The 20857-nt window shown below is 45.7% G+C and overlaps 1 protein-coding gene across 2 annotated transcripts in view; it reads left to right on the top strand.

Moving 5' to 3' along the window:
* Nucleotides 1-20857, top strand: part of LOC111833943 (A disintegrin and metalloproteinase with thrombospondin motifs 8-like) — a 63462-nt gene that overhangs the window by 14520 nt on the left and 28085 nt on the right. The gene's annotated exons all lie outside the window — the stretch shown is intronic.

Below are 20857 nucleotides of genomic sequence, written 5' to 3'. Positions count from 1 at the left end.
GTGGGCTTAATTCAGCTTCAGCTAAGGTCTGTTCTAGCTAAGTTTTAGAGACATACCATGTTTTATTCATAAGATATAATAAACAGATTTAATAAACAAGGGAATCATTCTTCCACAGCAGAAATGTTCTATAGATACAAGCAACCAGCAAGGATGATGAACTGGCCTGACCAGGGGCAGATGAGTGGGATATGCGGTTTGACTAATGATCCTTCTTACATCTGTTCATTTTCCATGCTTTTCCAAGGATGTTTAAGCTTGTTTTAAACAGATTATTGGTCCTAATTTTTAATGTTTTAGTAATATGGTTGCAATCTTTTAATTAGATGCTTCTTGGAAGCTACTCACCACACAGTCTAAACAATAGACATTGTGTTTATATGACTGACATTTTAAAATGCTTAATGGAGAAGAGCATATGAGGTTGAGGGAACAAACATCTCTGTGAGGTGGATGTGCTGCAGACATGGTTAGATGAAGTGAGCTGCTCTTAGTGAGACCTTGGGCTTCTCCTTAAATCCCATTACCTGACTTTTTTTTGGAAGTGAGTGTATTTTATGTGTTTATGTGTAGGGAAACTGAACGGTGGATGAGATTTGTCTCGCCTCTGCAGAACCATGAAGCAATTCAGGCTTCAGCTGGGCATGGGGCTTGGGCCACTTCATGTGGGCACTTAGCCGGACCATTTTGTTAGCACTGCGCTCCAGCTGGGTCTGATCCTCTCTCGGCAGCTGCACCGCGGCCCGCGGCGCAATTTTACAGTATGAAAATGCAAAGAGACCCCAGATGGCGGCTGGGCACGGAGGCCTTTCTGTGCTGCTTGGATCTGGCAGGCAGTCTGTAGAAGCCCCAGGCTCGGGTCTATGACATCACAGGGAGGACAAATTACTCTCAGATGCCAAAGTGAAATCAGCTGCTTCCACTGTGCCTCGTTGCCTCGGCAACATAGACAGTGCGGCTCATTAGATCCCAGACAGAATTTCAACTTCTGTCTGAAGCCTTGGAATATGAAACTGTACCAGTGAGCATAAGCAACAGCTTTTGCTGTCTTGAGTTTTTTCATATCATTAGTCAGGAGTTGAAAACATTATCGTTATTCCTAGAAAAACATTTGAACAATTGGGCAGCTATGAAAGCAGTTGCGTGCCAAGAGAGGAACTGAACTTAACATCTGATGAAACAAATAGTTTTCAGAATGACAGCATTAAATCTGAGCTTTCAGAAAGTGTGCTGTGTGTGAAAGCTGGTTTATGCTGTCTGGTGTTTCTGTCTATCAGTTAGGCTATTTCCATTGACCTTGTTGTCCACATTAAAGCATTAACATTAGTATTTGCTACATCATGTAAATTATAATCATATATTGATATATGCAACATTATGTTTTATTAATTTATTCTTTTTGAAGCATTGTTTAGAATATTAACCCAATTGCATTCTTTACCACAGCATCTACCTTAGCAAAAGTTTTATATAAACATCAGTTGAGGCATTTTTTGTGTGTTTTTCTTTTATTATTACATTTAGCAATGTTTACAAACACCACATATTGCACTAAGCCTGTTAAGGCAGATTAAACACTGGCTGAATGGTTCAATAGAAATGTCCAAAATTTCACCTTCCAGTCAATACAATCTACTTCACTAAATATGAATAACATAACAGCGAACATGCATGCTTATTTTATGTGGATTTGTGCCATTATGACAAGAAATTATTGTGCATGTTAACTTTTGTACGGTGAATGTATACTTGCGGATCACGTCAGTTCCTATACATATATGTACGGTTTTCACTTGTTCAGCTTCCTCTGACCCAGTATTGCACACAGGTGTCAGTCAAACTGAAATGAAGTTGTCTGTCATAGGCAGGCGGTTCTGTGGTTCCTGTGCCCCCCCCCGGGATGGACTATAAAACACACCGCAGAGCTCGATGATGCCACCTGCTCGGGGCGATTCAAGCTGAAAGCCATTCCATACGCAGAGCCTCAGAAGGTCATCAGTTCCTGACTCCTCTTTAGTGAGCACACGCCCCAGCCCCCCTCTCTCTAGCCACAACCTCTACATCTTCACAGGCTTCATGAGAAAACACAGTCAGGCTCCAGCTCTCCGTACCTTGACCGCCATGAAGAACACTGCTGGCGTGCGTCCCCCTGGGTTAGGCTTAGGGTTAGGCTTAGGGTTAGTTTCCTGAGGCCTCGATTCCCATCAGATTTCTGGATGAATCTACCTGCTTGATTAGAATTTACACTGATGTTTACAGTGTTCTGCTGTTGTATCTTTACATAGAAAGATAAGCCATGCCAGCTAAAATATCTAGTTGTATTAATGGCCAAAATTATGAATCTCTTACTTAAAAGCATTAGCTAGAGGCTTTTAGCGGGCCCATCACACAGTTCTGGTCCAGTTCCGTCCATATCAACCTTACTGCCTGCCTGTCTGAAGCATTCCTGCCCTGTTTCTGTCTGTGTAGCATCTTCGTACACCATAGCAGCCCATTCTTTAGATCGCCACCTGTTTGCATGCAGAGTAAGTGACTTGCAATTCCACGGGATGAGCCCGCCTGGTATGCTGGGCACCCTGCCTGTCAGCTACCTAAACATTCCATGGGATGAGCCTCTTCAGTGCCTGGTATGCTGGGCACCCTGCCTCTCAGCTACCTAAACATTCCATGGGATGAGCCTCTTCAGTGCCTGGTATGCTGGGCACCCTGTCTGTCAGCTACCTAAACATTCCATGGGATGAGCCCCTTCAGTGCCTGGTATGCTGGGCACCCTGTCTGTCAGCTACCTAAGCATTCCATGGGATGAGCCCCTTCAGTGCCTGGTATGCTGGGCACCCTGTCTGTCAGCTACCTAAACATTCCATGGGATGAGCCCCTTCAGTGCCTGGTATGCTGGGCACCCTGTCTGTCAGCTACCTAAACATTCCATGGGATGAGCCCCTTCAGTGCCTGGTATGCTGGGCAACCTGCCTGTCAGCTACCTAAACATTCCATGGGATGAGCCCGTTCAGTGCCTGGTATGCTGGGCACCCTGCCTGTCAGCTACCTAAACATTCCATGGGATGAGCCCGTTCAGTGCCTGGTATGCTGGGCACCCTGCCTGTCAGCTATCTAAACATTCCATCCCATGATCAGTGTTTGACTTCACGGTTCCGGCAAAATGTTCTTGTTTTTCTTTTCTGAGTTTATAATCATTCTTCTTGGATGGCGTTGCCCCCGCTGCGAGTACACAAAGAACATCTCCCCAGAGTCATCGCATGCCGTGTCTCGTGCCTGGTGAAAGCCAGCTTGAAGCTCGCTTATTACTGTTGCTTATTAAGGGGTGACAGATCAGTTAATCTATAATCTAATTGTGTGATTGTGCCAACTGGAAAGGCAGGATCTGCTTGATGAAGTGAACAGTGCAGGTGTGCTGCCTGCTCTGTCAGTGCTCCTTATGAAGTACTTCTTTCGCCACGGTGCAGTGCTGTGGAATGTGATTGATAGTGTGTTCTTGGAGTACATGTCAAATCTGTGGACCATGCAGTTTTTCAGCTAGCTTTCAGGGAGCACAGCCCCCACAACAACATTTGAGACCTGTTATTAAGTGCAATAATACTTGTGCTTTAAAGTTGAGTTATTTGAGCTGCCTGGATTCTGCATTCTGTAATTGTGTATTCTGTATAGTTCTGTAGTGCATTTTTAGCCTGAGTTATACATGATATGTTTTCTTTCGGACTAAATCATCATCAGACATCATTAGGTAAACAAATAGTCATGCAATATGCTCTGTGTGTAAACACCAAATAACTATTTAAACCTGACTGTCTCCACAGGAGCCTCCTGGCTACTTGTATGTGAAAATTTGACAACCACTGTTCAGTTCACCATCTCTGTGTTCTCTAATAAAAAAAAAGATGGTAAAGCAAGTCAAGCAAGTACATTTGCCTTTTGTTCATCTGATAAGCCAGTCTGATGTGGGCCAGATGAACGTAAAAGTGAAAATAACCACAGGAGAAGCCAGAATAGAAGTCGTCCACTTCTGTCTGTACCGTTTACACGTCTGGACTTGTTTGCAGGCCCTGATATATTTTTAGACCATAAACTCTTCTGCAGACCATCCTGAATGAGGTATGGAAAAAGCTGCCAGAGTTAGCAGGGTCATGAAACCCAATACGACGCAATGGATCTGTGGGCTGTCACAAAATATATATGCCAAGTACTGATTAAAACTCAGAGCGACCTGTGGCTGAGTACACATGCTAATGCTCGAGTGGAATGGAGAGAATTTCCGCTAAAACTTTACCACCACAGTTCAGACGTTTGTACAGTGTATGCACATTGTAAAGGTATCACCGCTTATGGTTACCCAGGGCGTGGAACATCTCTCTTACAAGATAGATAGATAGATAGATAGATAGATAGATAGATAGATAGATAGATAGATAGATAGATAGATAGGGTCATATTTAAAAGCTACATTATCTATCTATCTATCCATCCATCCATCCATCCAGTCTGTCTGTCTGTCTGTCATCTGTCAAGTACTCACCCAATCAGTCGTCCTATCCAGGATGTTGTCCATAGTGACCCCAGTCTGCAAAAGACCTGCTGATTGTCTTCTGTCACTGGTGACATGGCACATTTCTTACCATTGGATCCGAATAAAAATTAAAATAGGTTTGAATAAATATTATTGTGAGGCCAAAAGCATAGCAGTTTACTAGACTCTCTGTCCAGCTATAATCGTACCCACAGCACATTTGTTATCATAACGCCGCTTGGTGGGAAAACAGTTTATCTGAGTTGTAATGCTGAATGGGGCATTTGGGACAGCAAAGGAAACAGGACTGAAGAGTGTATATTTCTGAAGGAAGGTAGAGGCTCAAAATGAAACACAGCTGCCACGGGTGGTTGATAGATTTTTTTTCTTTCAACATTTGGATTCAAGTTCTGAATCACTGAAGACACCAGATTTTCCATCCCACAAACCAGTTGCTCCGTTTTTGTACTGATTCTTTGATCAGGAAGCTCTCTCGGTGAAGGTCTGAGGAGTTCACATGGCTTGCTGCCTGAAGCATGGTTTGCATGGTTGTAGCTGTGACGCGTGTGAGGGCGAGGTTAACAAAATGGGGTAGTCAGCCAAGAGAGCAGAGAGCCTTTAGACCGCAGGAGTGCTGCGCCCAGAAGCCCCCTTCCTGGCTTTCGCTGGTTCGAGGTCCAGATTCGGCTTGCGGGAGCTGAGCTGGTGACACACCGCTGCTTTATCTACAGAGGGACCCTAAATCATGTGACCGCAGAGAACAGAAACTGTCCTTTCACGTCCAGCCTAAACCGCTAAATGAATCAGTACAGGGCATTTTCATTGCTTTCTTTTTCTTCCAAAGAGCTGACTTGGAAGTAATTTCTTTCCCGCTTTGAATCTTGGGTCTTGAACTTTGAGAGTCCACATTGTTGATAGGGCCACGGCGGACTGTGATTTTGTAAGAATCACGTGTTCCCAGGTGATGAAGTGAGTCCTCTCACTGAGGTACCTGTGATCTGTCCCTGAAGCAGTGCGTAACACCTCTCTGGTCAAGTCCACATTTTCAGGGCGCGTTTACTTTGGCCTGTGGTCAAAAAATGAGGTAATAATGGTCTGAATGGCTTGTTTTTACAAAATGTCACATTTCTTTATTGTTAAGCGACACCAGAATTCCCTGCCTGGGCATGTGTGTGTCATTGTGTTCAGCAATTTTCTCTTGTAGTAGCCTGAACATTCAGGTTGAATGTTTTTTGTGTGTTTTTAGTTTGATTGTTAGAGACTACAGCTGACAATGTTGAGGACTGAGAATGTTGAGGTACACAATACTGTACATTCCTTGCATTGTTTTTGTTATTCATAAAAATTGATTAGGCTAGTTAGGTTACCGAAGACAGCCAATATCTCAGTATCTCAGAGGGCCAGTGGTGCTTCAAACGGCCCCGGTGGGTACCGTGCTCATGAGGTCTGCGGTGAATCATAAATGCTTCAGCGTGTGGCGTGCATGTGCTTTGAAGAGACCTCGAGATTTATGTGGCGAGCTGCTCACGGTCCCATGTTATGTAAGGACTCTTTCATCATGTTCATGTGTGTCTACGAATGTATTTTTTTTAGGATGTGGTGGGACCACTGTTCTTGACGTGAACCAAGGAATATACTAGTCTTCATGAGTCACATGACCCTTCCAATGACACCCTGAGTCCTGAGTCCTGCGATAAAGCTTGCAGGGCTGGGCCGATACCATTGGAGCTATTTTTGGTTGGGAATGACAGGCTTACTCATTGACGGCACACCCTGGCATCTGGGCCACCCCCAGTCACATGACCTCTGAGGAGGAGCCATACCAGGAAGTTACCTTACCTAGTCAAGCAGACCCACTCCTGTAAACACCTTAGCACCCTACGGCCCTGTGAAGGAAGCATCAGACTGTTTAACCCTTGCAACTTCTGAAGTGCTATAAACCAGAAAACCAGCAACGGCACGTCCCTGGGTCAATAAAGCAGGGGCTTGCATGTCACTTCTTTAACCAATCACAGTATTTATCGTATGACATCACCACTGTGAACCAATGGACCAATGTGGTGATGTCATACGATGAAGACTGTGATTGGTTAAAGAAGTGAAATGCAAGCCTCTGCCTTGTTTACCAAGAGACATGTTGATCTCGGCAAAATCAGGATGTCCACCAGCAATTCATACGTTTTTCATAAAATCCCTTCAGCTGTTATAAAGGCCAGGAGGCAGGGTCTGTGATTTGCACTAAACCTAAAGAACTGCCCTTATGAAATGACCTTTATGTGAACAGAAAGCATATTAATGTCAAGTCAAAAAAGGTTCTAGTATGGGCATGTGTTTAAGATTTTCTCCACAGGTTATAATGCATTATTCCCTCAAAGTTGTGTTAAAAGTCAAGAACTAGGAGAAAAAGTTGAGTTTGATCATGTTACCAGGGCACAGTAAGTGAGGGAGTAAGAAATGGAAGAATGGAAATTAAGTAATTTCTGTCCCTTTCTTGTGAGCTTTTCATGTGTTGAATGAATATGGTGGTTATAAACATATATAGATCATATAAACTTATGCAGGTGAGTAGCGTGAGTGTCTGATAAACACAGTGACATATCTTAGTCAGTCAGGCCGGCTTGAAGCCTTATACCATGCTAGTCACCGTGCCACCGTGCTGCGGTGCTGTCCCTCAGCCTTATACCATGCTAGGCACCGTGCCACCGTGCTGCGGTGCTGTCCCTCAGCCTTATACCATGCTAGGCACCGTGCCACCGTGCTGCGGTGCTGTCCCTCAGGCTTATACCATGCTAGGCACCGTGCCACCGTGCTGCGGTGCTGTCCCTCAGCCTTATACCATGCTAGGCACCGTGCCACCGTGCTGCGGTGCTGTCCCTCAGCCTTATACCATGCTAGGCACCGTGCCACCGTGCTGCGGTGCTGTCCCTCAGCCTTATACCATGCTAGGCACCGTGCTGCGGTGCTGTCCCTCAGCCTTATACCATGACGTGTAAAGCAGCATCACCTTAGAGTCCACCTTCCTTGCTTTTGAGCATGACAGCATACCATGTAGAGGGCTGTAATTTCCCCCTCTGCCTCACACTATAATTAAAATGCAGATTAAAGCCAATTAACCACCTATCTATTACCTTATATAGGCCATTGGGGCTGCAATGTATGATACTGTTGACTCTCATTATAGACCGAAAGCGATGCAATAGTCCCAGATGTATTCTGACATCATCGTGGGGGGTGCCTTACATAACACACTGCACCCCTCATTCAGCTCCTAGCAATTATGTGAGTGCTTATAGGATACATGTGTGCTTTCTTGGACTTGCTTTTTTTCCTGTGTAAACAGCCCTTGTTTTTAATTAGGAATTTGTCCTGGAGTGACTGTAAAGTAAAGAAATTGTTCCAAAGTTCTCTTTGGCTCAGAGCTCCCTAGGGATAGCTAAGGTCACCCTAGATACTAGATCACGAGAACATTTCGCCACATGTTCCTACAAAGAGAGCAGTTAGCATGGGGCTGGGGGGGGTAGGTTTGTGACTGAGAGCAGCTCTTTGGATGTAGGAATGTGCCCCAGAGGCAGAGCAGCGCCATAGGCTGCTTCAGGGACACACTGAGCTCATGATTTAACTGGCTGTAAGGGGAGAAATGTGGCTCGTTTGCTAAATACAATGTTTTCTTCCGGTGTTTGTACGTGTTGTGTATAGCTTGTGGTGTTTATGTGTGTTGCATGTATCTTCTGGTGTTTATGTGTGTTGCGTGCATCTTCTGGTGTTTATGTGTGTTGCATGTATCTTCTGGTGTTTATGTGTGTTGCGTGTATCTTCTGGTGTTTATGTATGTTGCGTGTATCTTTTGGTGTTTATGTGTGTTGCATGTATCTTCTGGTGTTTATGTGTGTTGCGTGTATCTTCTGGTGTTTATGTGTGTTGCGTGTATCTTCTGGTGTTTATGTGTGTTGCGTGTTTCTTCTGGTGTTTATGTGTGTTGTGTATCTTCTGGTGTTTATGTGTGTTGCATGTATCTTCTGGTGTTTATGTATGTTGCGTGTATTTTCTGGTGTTTATGTGTGTTGCGTGTATCTTCTGGTGTTTATGTGTGTTGCGTGTATCTTCTGGTGTTTATGTGTGTTGCGTGTTTCTTCTGGTGTTTATGTGTGTTGTGTATCTTCTGGTGTTTATGTGTGTTGCATGTATCTTCTGGTGTTTATGTATGTTGCGTGTATCTTCTGGTGTTTATGTGTGTTGCGTGTATCTTCTGGTGTTTATGTGTGTTGCGTGTATCTTCTGGTGTTTATGTGTGTTGCGTGTATCTTCTGGTGTTTATGTGTGTTGCGTGTATCTTCTGGTGTTTATGTGTGTTGCGTGTATCTTCTGGTGTTTATGTGTGTTGCGTGTTTCTTCTGGTGTTTATGTGTGTTGTGTATCTTCTGGTGTTTATGTGTGTTGCGTGTATCTTCTGGTGTTTTTGTGTGTTGCGTGTATCTTCTGGTGTTTATGTGTGTTGCGTGTATCTTCTGGTGTTTATGTGTGTTGCGTGTATCTTCTGGTGTTTATGTGTGTTCAATTCAATTCAATTTTATTTATATAGCGCATTATCACAACATTACATTGTCTCAATGCGCTTTACATTTCTGCCTCATAAGGACCCCCCAGTGAGTAAGCCAAAGGCAATGGTGGCAAGGAAAAACTCCCTAAGAGGAAGAAACCTTGGGAGGAACCAGACCCAAAGGGAGAGCCCATCCTCCAGGGGCCGGCAGATGTTGCGTGTATCTTCTGGTGTTTATGCGTGCTGTGTATGTTTTCTGTTGTTCATGCGTGTTGCATGTGTCTGCTGGTGTTTATCCGTGTTGTGTATGTCTTCTGGTGTTTATGTGTGTTGCGTGTATCTTCTGGTGTTTATGCGTGCCGTGTATGTTTTCTGTTGTTCATGCGTGTTGCATGTGTCTGCTGGTGTTTATGTGTGTTGTGTGTGTTCTGGTGTTTATACGTGTTGCATTTGTCCGGGGGTGTCTGAGTGAGGTACTGTAAGGTGGGGTGTCTGGGTGTACAAGTTCAAAAAATCCAAAAAAATCTGGCTTGCTTCTTTCCTGTTTACAACAACTACAATAATAGTATATTGATATGTGCCAGTTGTATCCTACCCCCAAGGTATGCCTGCTGTGTCCAAAAATATCAAAGGCAATGTATATTTTGCTTTTTTGATTATTTCCCTTTGGCTTCCATATTGTTTAGCTAAAATGTATTTTTCCCCCACTGCTAATTTAGGAAAAACAAAAATTCTTGTTTGATGATTCGCCCTGCAGGCAGAAGCCTAAATTGTACTGCAAATTTGTATGGGAAGGTAGATGCAATGATAAGTTAACTCGAACCTGTTACTTCTGCAATTCTCATTCAAGTTAGACTCAAGTTTGCAGTTTCTCGTTCCCCAAGTGCACATTTCCTGGCTTATTTTGTTGTTTAATTTTGTACATACTGAGCGTGGTCCGTGAGGCGGCCACATGCTTAGCTGGGGTAATTATGGCCGTGTAATTCAAAGCTCTGCCTCCGGAGTTTATTGGGCATAAAACGAGATGTCTTTGCTTTGTTTAAAAATGGCCTGGAAAGGCTGAAAGGCCTTTTATTCAGGGAATGACTGCATTCCTAGCCGAACAAGAAGGAAACTCAGCTAACAGGGTCAGGTCTTCTGCCAGCTAAGGATATCGGCCAACTGCCGGAAGGATTCTAATTGGCTGTTTGGATTAATACTTCAGTCTTTTCTCCAAGCATATTGGCTGTTGTTGCCTGACTGGCTTCCCAGGGCTGAGGATGCGCTGAATTTTTACAGGTGACAGAACATAGGCCTCATTTTTACAGGTGACAGAACATAGGCCTCATTTTTACAGGTGACAGAACATAGGCCTCATTTTTACAGGTGACAGAACATAGGCCTCATTTTTACAGGTGACAGAACATAGGCCTCATTTTTACAGGTGACAGAACATAGGCCTCATTTTTACAGGTGATAGAACATAGGCCTCATTTTTACAGGTGATAGAACATAGGCCTCATTTCTATGATATTTTTGCCAATGTTATTGTTTGAGTGGTTCTTTCCTGCCTGTCTGTTGTTGCCATTTTCTGTTGTTCCAACATGCCTGTGATAGATAAAAATAATAACTGAAGTAAGAAAAACTGGCAAATATTGAATTATACCCAGTACAAGAAGAAGAGCCAACGACCCTTGTGAAACTAAGACGTGGCAAAACTTAAGGCTGGAAAAAATGAATGTAGCTGGGGAATGTTATAGTGGAGGGTAACAGGGCAGCGGGGAACCATCTCTCACACACAGCCTTCCATTTGTTAACAAGTGGTGGATAATGCAGCTGTCCACAGCTTGTTAAAAATTCATCATAATATATGTTCTGCTGTTAAATGAACACACTAATGTGACTTATGGGGCAGCACTGTGGCTCACGCCTGTAGGGCTGGCGGTTCGCTTCCCACCATTGCTCCGCGTGTGTGGGGTTTGCATGTTCTCCCCAGCTCATGTGGGTCTCCTCCTGCTCTCCAAAGACGTGGCTTCTCTAAATGTCTCTCAGAGTGTGAGTATGTGCCCTGTATTGCTTGCGATGGGCTCCAGGCCGCTTAGCATGCGTCACCAGAATCAGCAGTCAGATGATGGATAATAGAACTTTATTTGCAGGGTGTTGAGTGGAAGCTTACAATGTCATAATTTTGTTTGTTATGACTGCATGCCCCTTCTTGGTAAATGTAAGAAAATACAGCAGACAGAATGGTCAGAATTCCCTGGGGATGCCTCTTCCTGGGATTTCCCCCTTTTTGGGAAAGTGTTAGCATGAGTTTGTTTACCCAGAATACTGAGTGCTGGTTCCACTCCTCCCACGCACTCACATGTGGTGTGTGACGTGTCCTCTTGGTTCTCATCAGCTGGGGGGGCACAAAGTCACAGGAAGGGGAAGAGGACATTGATTATTCGGCAAACCTATTTCAAAGAAATTCCTCAGCATGCTGTTTTAATTACAGTTACTCAAAGGCTTACCAAAGTGGCGTTTTTCCAGCTTTATATGTGAACTTGCCCTTATACATCATCACCATGGTAACTTCATTGAGCTTCAACACTGGAAAATCATTAATTGCATCCTCATTACCTTTTTTTTAAATGAGGGCATGGGGAGGGATAATGTACCTCGACAGTTTCCATGAATAATTCTGCTTGGCTTTGGGCAGTGTTTCTCAATACAGAAACTGTTTAAAGGGAAACCAAGAACTTCCAGACTGAACGTCTACATTGTCATTTTTCACCTAAATAGGGCACTTTTTCTACAAATTACTGGATGGTGAACTTCAAAGTTCTGCCTATTTGGTCTTTTCCATGACATGAGCTTTTGTTTCCCTGCTATTCAAGCAGCATAGTTAAGTGTGTAAGCAAAAGCACAAAGTGCCAGATGAAAAAGGATGAAATTCCTTATGCAACAAAGAGAAGTGACTGTCCTCCTGTACGGAGACACCCGGTGTAACCTTTGGTCCTGCGGAGGGTCATGGAAATACCAGGCTAAGATCACAACATCATGAGCTGACAATGACGGGGTAGTTTCTCTGAGAATAAACCAGTGTGATTAGACTTGGTGGCCAAAAACCTCCCTCCCAAATATAAGTTTTGTCTTCCATCCATTTTCTGTAACCGCTTATTCTGTTCAGGGTGGCAGGAGGTCTGGAGCCTACGGGCACGAGCCAGGGATGAGTACTTCAGGTTAGGGCACTCAACAGATGCAGTGATATTTGAATGTTCTGGATTATTCTTGTGCCTGTTATGGCAGTAGGTACAGCGTTCAAACACCATTAGTGATCTGTCAGGCAAGCCGTTAATCAGCTTTTAGATTTTTCGTGTGGGGTTTCCAGACAGATTTGGCTGTTTGCTTTGCATGGCTGATAGCTTTTCCTTCTCAGGTTCCACTTGGTGATAATGATAGATGATTAGTGGTTACATTTCTGTCCTATTTCCAGGCAGCTGTCCAGTGAGCCCCTTGGATTAACTTAAGATAGCAGCATTATGGCTTTTATTTCATATGTCAAGCAAATGGTCCTTTTGTAAAAACGAATGTAAACATCAAATAATAAACATATAATGGCTGCATTTCTGCTTTAAACAGCGATATTTTGTACAAAGTTTCCTTTAATCTTTAATGTAAACATCTGTGGTCACTGAAGTATGATCATTGTGGAGAAACAGAGAGACAACACTGTCCCATGTAGGTAGGTAGGTAGGTAGGTAGATAGATAGATACTTTATTGTCATTGTCATAAAACAACAAAATTGAAGTGCCTCTTCTGTACAACATTCATCCAAAATAACTTAATAAATACGTAAATACTCATACATTCATTCTGGCCCCTCCACCTTTGCCCACACCCCCTTTTTTCGATGTGTCAGGAAATGTGAACTTTATTAGAAAAGAAAATACATAAACTGTTATTTTTATTAACATAAACACTCATCTGGATTGCACTGGCTAATCCTCTTCCTTGGAAGCATTACTGGATTGAACTATTTTGTTGTTCTGTTGGACCCAGACACTGTTATGATACAATGGGGTAGTTGGTCATCAGTACAACCTTCTTGTTGCTTGTCCTGCACGTGAATTTCAGCTGTGGGGCAAAAGTGGGCAGAATTATAATAAGCAGGATGGTCTGTCATCTCTCTGAGATATTTTTTCTTGTATAATTTTCCTATGTAATGTTTCATTGTAATGTTGACCTGTAAGGATTGGAATGCTAACAATTGCACCCAATATAAATGTGGTCCTGTGACAAGATAGATGTGATGTGCTATCTGGCCGGTCTGACTCTGGCTGAGAATAATTGTTGTGTGAATGTTGTTAATTCAGTTTGACTGTATCACAGGAGAGACTCCCGCTTGACCAATCTGTACCAAACCAAAGTGTCCTTGAGGATTGTATTTGATTGGTCATTCTTAAGTATACAGATGTGTGTTTGTCATAAAAGTGATTAAAGCACTATTCAAATTAGCCTTCCAAGGGATCACTACACTTCAGCAGAAGTGGTCTCAGTGACATAGGGCAATTTGTGCAGGCCCACCTTCTCATAGCTAAACTGATTATGCTTTAGTAATGACTTGAGGCAAATGCATTCATCAGTGTATGAGACACTTTTGAGGCGGCACTGTCAATTGGGAACAGATGCTGACAGGCCTGAGTTTTCCCATGAATTCAGAGCAGGCTGCTCAGCATGGCAAACATCAGAAGCCATGGAAGGTGTGACTGATGCATCTATAATAAATATAATGTCTTCTGCCAGCATGTGTCAGTGAAGAGCACCAATTAGTTACATTTTTAGCTTAGTTATTAGTTAAATTAATGAGTTAAATCAATGTTTCTTTATCTTCCAAAATGATAATGACACAACCTGTGAGTTGTGAATAGCTTGTTAGACCAAAGTCGTGTATGAATATAATCAATCTAGGAAACTGCAGATTTTCTACTCTGCCAGCACACCATTGATCCTGATGACTGAACAAAAGTGGCGTTACAACAGATTTATTAGATGCCTAAAGGGGGAACTAAGTGCAACAGTTACACAGATTAGTTTCTTGACTGTTCCTGCAAACAGCTGTAATCCATTGATCTTTCAGGATTTGTTTTTTTTTTACATTTTGTAATTTAACTGCATTTCAAAGACTCCTTTGCTCGACTATTGTCATCCGTCAATACTTACATAAAAAGACAGAGCAGACTATCTTGGGAGCCCGGAAACCTGCAGGACACCACAAGGGCACTTAACCGAGAGGCCTGTAGTGCATGTTGTGAAGAGGCAGGCCGTCACATCATATTAGGAGATTTACTGATTCTCCGAAGGCTGGAAGCTGGAAGTTTTTGACTCCTGACTTAGTCACAGCTCTGAGGATGGGGATTCACTGACACGGGCGCCAGCTGGACGAAATGCAGTTTCCGTTCCGTCTTTGAACCCTGTAGACCTTGTGAGCATCCATTTTGGACAGATATTGCATACTAATAAATGTGTGAATTTGATACTGTTAGTACTGTTCTTATTGTTTTTCCTGCTCCTGTAGCTAGTGCCTATAGTTTGTGCCTGTATCTGGGACCTGTAGTTGGGGCCTGTACTTTGGGCCTGTAGCTGGGGTCTGTTGGTGATCCTGTAGTTGGGGCCTGTAGTTGGGGCCTGTCAGTGAGCCTGTAGTATGGGCCTGTAGCTGGGGCCTACAGCTGGGCATGTAGTTTTTACCTATAGCTGGAGCCTGTAGTTGGGTCCTGTAGCTGAGGCCTGTAGCTGGGTCTGTAGTTTGAGCATGTAGCTGCGCATGTAGTTTGGGCCTGTAGCTGGGGCCTATAGCTGGGCATGTAGTTTGGACCTATAGTTGGAGCCTGTAGCTGGGTCCTGTAGCTGGGTCCTGTAGCTGAGGCCTGTAGCTGGGTCTGTAGTTTGAGCCTGTAGCTGGGGCCTGTACTTTGGGCCTGTCGGTAAGCCTGTAGTTCGGGCCTATAGCTGGGGCCTATAGCTGGGCATGTAGTTTGGACCTATAGTTGGAGCCTGTAGCTGGGTCCTGTAGCTGAGGCGTGTAGCTGGGTCTGTAGTTTGGGCCTGTAGCTGCGCGTGTAGTTTGGACCTATAGCTGGAGCCTGTAGCTGGGGCCTACAGTTTGGGTCTGCACTTGGGTCTGTAGCTGGGGCCTGTACTTTGGGCCTGTTGGTGAGCCTGTAGTTTGGGCCTATAGCTGGGGCCTATAGCTGGGCATGTAGTTTGGACCTATAGTTGGAGCCTGTAGCTAGGTCCTGTAGTTTGGGCCTGTAGATGGAGCCTGTAGCTGGTTCTTGTAGTTTGGTCCTGTAGCTGGGGCCTGTAGTTTGGGCTGCCACCTGTCCCGCTTTTCCAAGGGATTGTTCTCTTTTTTGAGTGACTGCCCAGAAAATTAATATTCTTTCCTAGTTTTGTGAAAATGTACTTCTAATATAAAATTTCATAATGCGGCACAGGTACCAGACTGGGTCAAATAATGAGCCAGGCACAAAGTGCAGGAAAGTCACTGCCCAGCATGTTGACCATCCCAGCTACTCACACGTACACGCACTGCCCAGCACGTTGACCATTCCAGCTACTCACACGTACACGCACTGCCCAACACGTTGACCATCCCAGCTACTCACACGTACACACACTGCCCAGCACGTTGACCATCCTAGCTACTCACACGTACACACACTGCCCAGCACGTTGACCATCCCAGCTACTCAAACGTACACACACTGCCCAGTACGTTGACCATCCCAGCTACTCACACGTACACGCACTGCCCAGCACGTTGAACATCCCAGCTACTCACACGCACACGCACTGCCCAGCACGTTGACCATCCCAGCTACTCACACGTACACGCACTGCCCAGCACGTTGACCATCCCAGCTACTCACACGTACACGCACTGCCCAGCACGTTGACCATCCCAGCTACTCACACGTACACGCACTGCCCAGCACGTTGACCATCCCAGCTACTCACACGTACACGCACTGCCCAGCACGTTGAACATCCCAGCTACTCACACGCACATGCACTGCCCAGCACGTTGACCATCCCAGCTACTCACACGTACATGCACTGCCCAGCACGTTGACCATCCCAGCTACTCACACGTACACGCACTGCCCAGCACGTTGACCATCCCAGCTACTCACACGTACACGCACTGCCCAGCACTTTGACCATCCTAGCTACTGACACGCACACACCCTAAGTGTCCTGGTTTCCCCCCAAGCACTAACCCTAACCCTAACCCTAACCCTAACCCTACACCCCTCTCTTTGGTTCGCTGCCCTCCATCCTGCACATGCGCTGATGGTCACAGGTGAAAATGAGTCTGCTGCCTTTGAGAAAGGTTAAAAGGATTGAAGGTGGCTTTCCGTTGCAATGGCAGCAGGTGGGGGGCTGGGGGGCTGAGGGGTGGGCAGAGGCAGAGGCCACCTATTCAGAGTGCTTTGGGGGCTCAGGGGGCAGGGAGGCGGCATTGTACTGGCTCGGGCCTCCCCAGGCTGAGATGCGGCTCTGGTCACGGTTGGCCTTTGAACGCTGAGGTGGTCCCCACAATGAGGTTTTGGGAATATAATGCGCCAATGAACTAGCAAAAGGAAGACGTCACCACCGCGCCCCCCCCCCCCCCCCAGGAGGCCCCACAGGAGCAGGGGGGCTTGTGCACTTATGCTTGTGTCCCAGAGCACAAATAGATTGGAAGGCCTCTTAGGGATGCCTATTTAATGTTCAGGCGGGGGCCCGTAATCCCTTTGAAAGGTGAAGTCGGCTCCTTACAGCCTATCAAAATGTAAAGGGAACAGTAAAATTTGACCCCCCCCCCCCCCCCCCCGCCTCCGCGCTCTCACCTTACATTTTAGTAAGTAACTGCTTATTAATGCCCACTGGCACAATGGCCATTGGCGTCAGTTATAGACAAAACGTCTGTCAATGTGCTCATGTTATAACGTGTTGTGTGTTAATAACATGCCTGTGCATGTGTGCATGAAATCTACATGCTCCTATTAGGGTCTGAATGACATACTCACTCTTTCATCTTCATATTTATACCAAATAAGTGTGTAGAGCTTTATAACCCCATTTATCACCATAGCAAAACCTTTGCAACAATATTATTATCGTGTTATTTCATTAAAAAATTAATTGTTTGTGTAGCTTGATATCCTGAAACTGTTTTAAAGTCTTCAGACTCCCTCTGACATGCGGCTCCTTTTTCCAGTGAAATACTAACATAAATATGTATGAAGTAGCCTGACACTCCACGTGTGACTTATTCTGATGATGTGGTGAAAGGACTGAATGGCCTGCACCTATTTATGGGAGTCCTTTTGATGCTTTCAAGAGGGGCTGGGACCCACCGGCCGCTTGCACGCTTTTCCAAAAGCATTTCATCCTGAGACGGCATGGTGGGGGGGGGAGGCTCTGAGGCGGACAGAGCCGCTCTGAGAAACAAAGCTTCTATAGGAGGGGGAGGGGGAGGGAGAGGGCAAAAATAGGCCCCCTTTGGGATCGTGTGACGGAAAGTTGCCAAGACCTCCCATGCAATTTCCCTGCAGTTCTCCGTAATGCACCGAAGCCGTTTTTTTGCCTGTTTGGTCTGTTCTTGGCAGCTTTTGGAAGCCAGTGGCTTGTTCCGCGACCCAGGAGCCAGAGGAAATCCCGCGGCACAAGAGCTCTCTGTGACTCCAGTTTCCCTTGTCAAACAGTGCCAGTTGCTATGACCTTTGTTTACCCGACTTAAAGGAAAAACAGATTAAGAACAGCCCCGTGTGAGGCAATCACTCTTAATAGCCTAGCGGATAGTTATTACAGATTCTTTTTTTTGAATCTCCACATTTATTTATTATTTCGAGTTTAAGCATTAACACAGCAATATTCACAAGCAAAGACACTGGTCTTTAAGTTTTTGAATATGTCTGAAAATAAAACCTATCATGGAATTAGCCAATCTCTTCATCACCTTAGTATACTAAATGAGTGTATAATCCACAATATTCTTCTAGCTGAAGCAGAGCTGGGAATCTGGAGGTGTGTCATCTTTGCCGGTCACCGACGTGCGGACTCAGGGATGATGAGGAAGACAAAGGTGTCTAAGTGCATGCAGAGTGCTTCTGACTTTGGGGTCATCCTGCACACCCAGGCAGCCCCATCCTTTCTGTAGGATGATGGGTAATCTGTATTCTGCTCTTGTTAACCTCCATTGAGGTTTGACTCTAATCCAGATTGGAAATGCCCCCCTTTACATTACCCCCCCATGCAGATCCTCAGATTTACTATTTTTCAGTAATTAGATGTTGCCTAATGACCTGCTTAATGACTTGGCCTTAACACCAGTAAACACTCAAGTTCAGCGGGGAGTTTTGGCGTGTTAACAAGACTGTGAGTTAGTGAAGTATGTGTTTAAGATGCCCTCAGAGAGGTAACTGTATGGCGCAGCCTGATTTCCCGCTAATACAGCCCAAAATGACTTGTTTCTCTGTCTTGTTGTGGCTGAGGTTGTTCCAAAAGCTGGAAGGGAACGAAGTTGCTTATTACAAGGGGACTGTTAGGAATGTTCCAGCCCGCCGCGATGGACGTGCACAGCTTCCTCATGCTGGTGATAGCTCCTCTGGATGTTTGAGGGCCACCTTCAGAAGTCTGCTTTTTCCTGAAGCCGCTCTGTGAGCCGTGTTTCGGCCGCCTGTGGATGACCTGTAGGGGACGGGGGCTGAAGGTGTGCCAAAGGTGTGCTGGTCTGTGTTTGTGCATTTTGTCATTTGTACCCCCAACATCTTAGCCTAGTGTGAGTTTTTTCCATAAAGTGCCCCATCGACATTCAGCTTCATTTAAGATGCGAGGACATGGGCTGTGTCTCCTTGGTAACGTGATTACAACAAAAACAGAAAAAATTCCCACTCGCTGTTCATCCTTTCCAGTGTGGCAAGTCCACTTTTTATAAATGTAGTTTTGGGATCACTGCACAAAATTCCCAGAAGGCCGTGCGTCATGCAGCGCAGGCCATGCTGAGGCCAGGGCAGCCCCCGCTGAGGGCTTTCCCAGAAGGCCGTGCGTCATGCAGCGCAGGCCGTGCTGAGGCCAGGGCAGCCCCCGCTGAGGGCTTTCCCAGAAGGCCGTGCGTCATGCAGCGCAGGCTGTGCTGAGGCCAGGGCAGCCCCCGCTGAGGGCTTTCCCAGATTAGTGTTTGCCCGGAAGAAGGTCGGGCTCAGTGTGCTTCTGGCCTGAAGCTGTGAGGGCCCGTCCTTGAGCGATGCATCAGCGACACGCCGGCTCGGGCTGAGCGGCCACGTCAGCGACACGCCGGCTCGGGCTGAGCGGCCACGTCAGCGACACGCCGGCTCGGGCTGAGCGGCCACGTCAGCGACACGCCGGCTCGGGCTGAGCGGCAAAATCAGCGACACAGTGGCTCGGGCTGAGCGGCCACGTCTGCGACACGCCGGCTCGGGCTGAGCGGCCACGTCAGCGACACGCCGGCTCGGGCTGAGCGGCCAAATCAGCGACGCAGCGGCTCGGGCTGAGCGGCAAAATCAGCGACACAGCGGCTCGGGCTGAGCGGCCAAATCAGCGACACAGCGGCTCGGGCTGAGCGGCCAAATCAGCGACACGCCGGCTCGGGCTGAGCGGCCAAATCAGCGACACAGCGGCTCGGGCTGAGCGGCCACGTCAGCGACACGCCGGCTCGGGCTGAGCGGCCACGTCAGCGACACACCGGCTCGGACCAGGCAAAGCCTGGATGTGCTGCTTCCCTTTAGGGCTCTGAGCCTCCATTCAGGCCATCTCATTATGCCAGTGATGGGGACCTGCATTCTCTGTAAAAAAAAAAAAAAAAATCCACCCCCGGGGGATTGCTGAAGTGGCTCGGTCCGTGCCTCCTCTGCCTTCAAGGACTTACCAGAGTAACATCTGTCCATTTGTCCACATTTGAGATTCAGACAAAGAGTACGACATTGTCAGCTCCTAAGCCCTACTTTACTCATTTTATATGAAACTGATTTAGAGACAAATAACACACACCTTGGTATACAGACCAAACGCCGGAGCTTAAGCAAGCCACATGTGAGCAGGAATGTAAGTGGTGCATCGCTAAGCTAGTGGTGTTCCAGATTAGGTGGAAAGAAAGTGTTCTAACATACAGACATGCCCTGTCTAGGCCCGAGACCACATACCTCCCCAGGCTGAGAGAAAATAACAAAAACAATCCCAGATTCCTATATGACGCTGTGTCACATTTGACAAGGAATCATGCTGAGCTGCTGATTGTCTTCAGTCACTGGTGACATGGCACATTTCTTACCATTGCATCCGAATAAAAATGAAAATAGGTTTGAATAAATATTATAGTGACGCCGAAGGCACAGCAGTCTATTGCTGTCCAACTGTAAATCATAACGCCGCTTCATGGAAAAATAATTTAACTGAGCTGAAATACTGATTGGGGGTGTTTGGGACAACCCTGTTTACCTACACAAAGAAAATCTATTCATCATCTGGAATATATGTGAATTTCTTATGGGGATTTATTTAAGTAAGAGCTAACTAAGTATACTTATGAAATATTTTCTTGGTGAACAAATAGATCCTATTCCTGGGTTATTACCTTGTAGGCCCTTTAAGTTAATTAGCTGGGTTGGAGGGCTGTCACTTTTGGTCACCTGACCTGGTCATTAGCCCCCTTTCTAGCCATTGCCCCTAGATGAACGGATTACTTCATCGTGTTTTTCCTCAAAAGCATCTTGCTGCACTACCCTTGACCTGGAACTATAATTGCAGCCATGTTGCTGATTTATTG

The sequence above is a fragment of the Paramormyrops kingsleyae genome, chromosome 17 (genome assembly GCF_048594095.1).
Source record: "Paramormyrops kingsleyae isolate MSU_618 chromosome 17, PKINGS_0.4, whole genome shotgun sequence".
NCBI lineage: Eukaryota > Metazoa > Chordata > Actinopteri > Osteoglossiformes > Mormyridae > Paramormyrops > Paramormyrops kingsleyae.
Note: the sequence above shows the minus strand (reverse complement) of the source record. Positions and strands in the feature narration are given on the sequence as shown.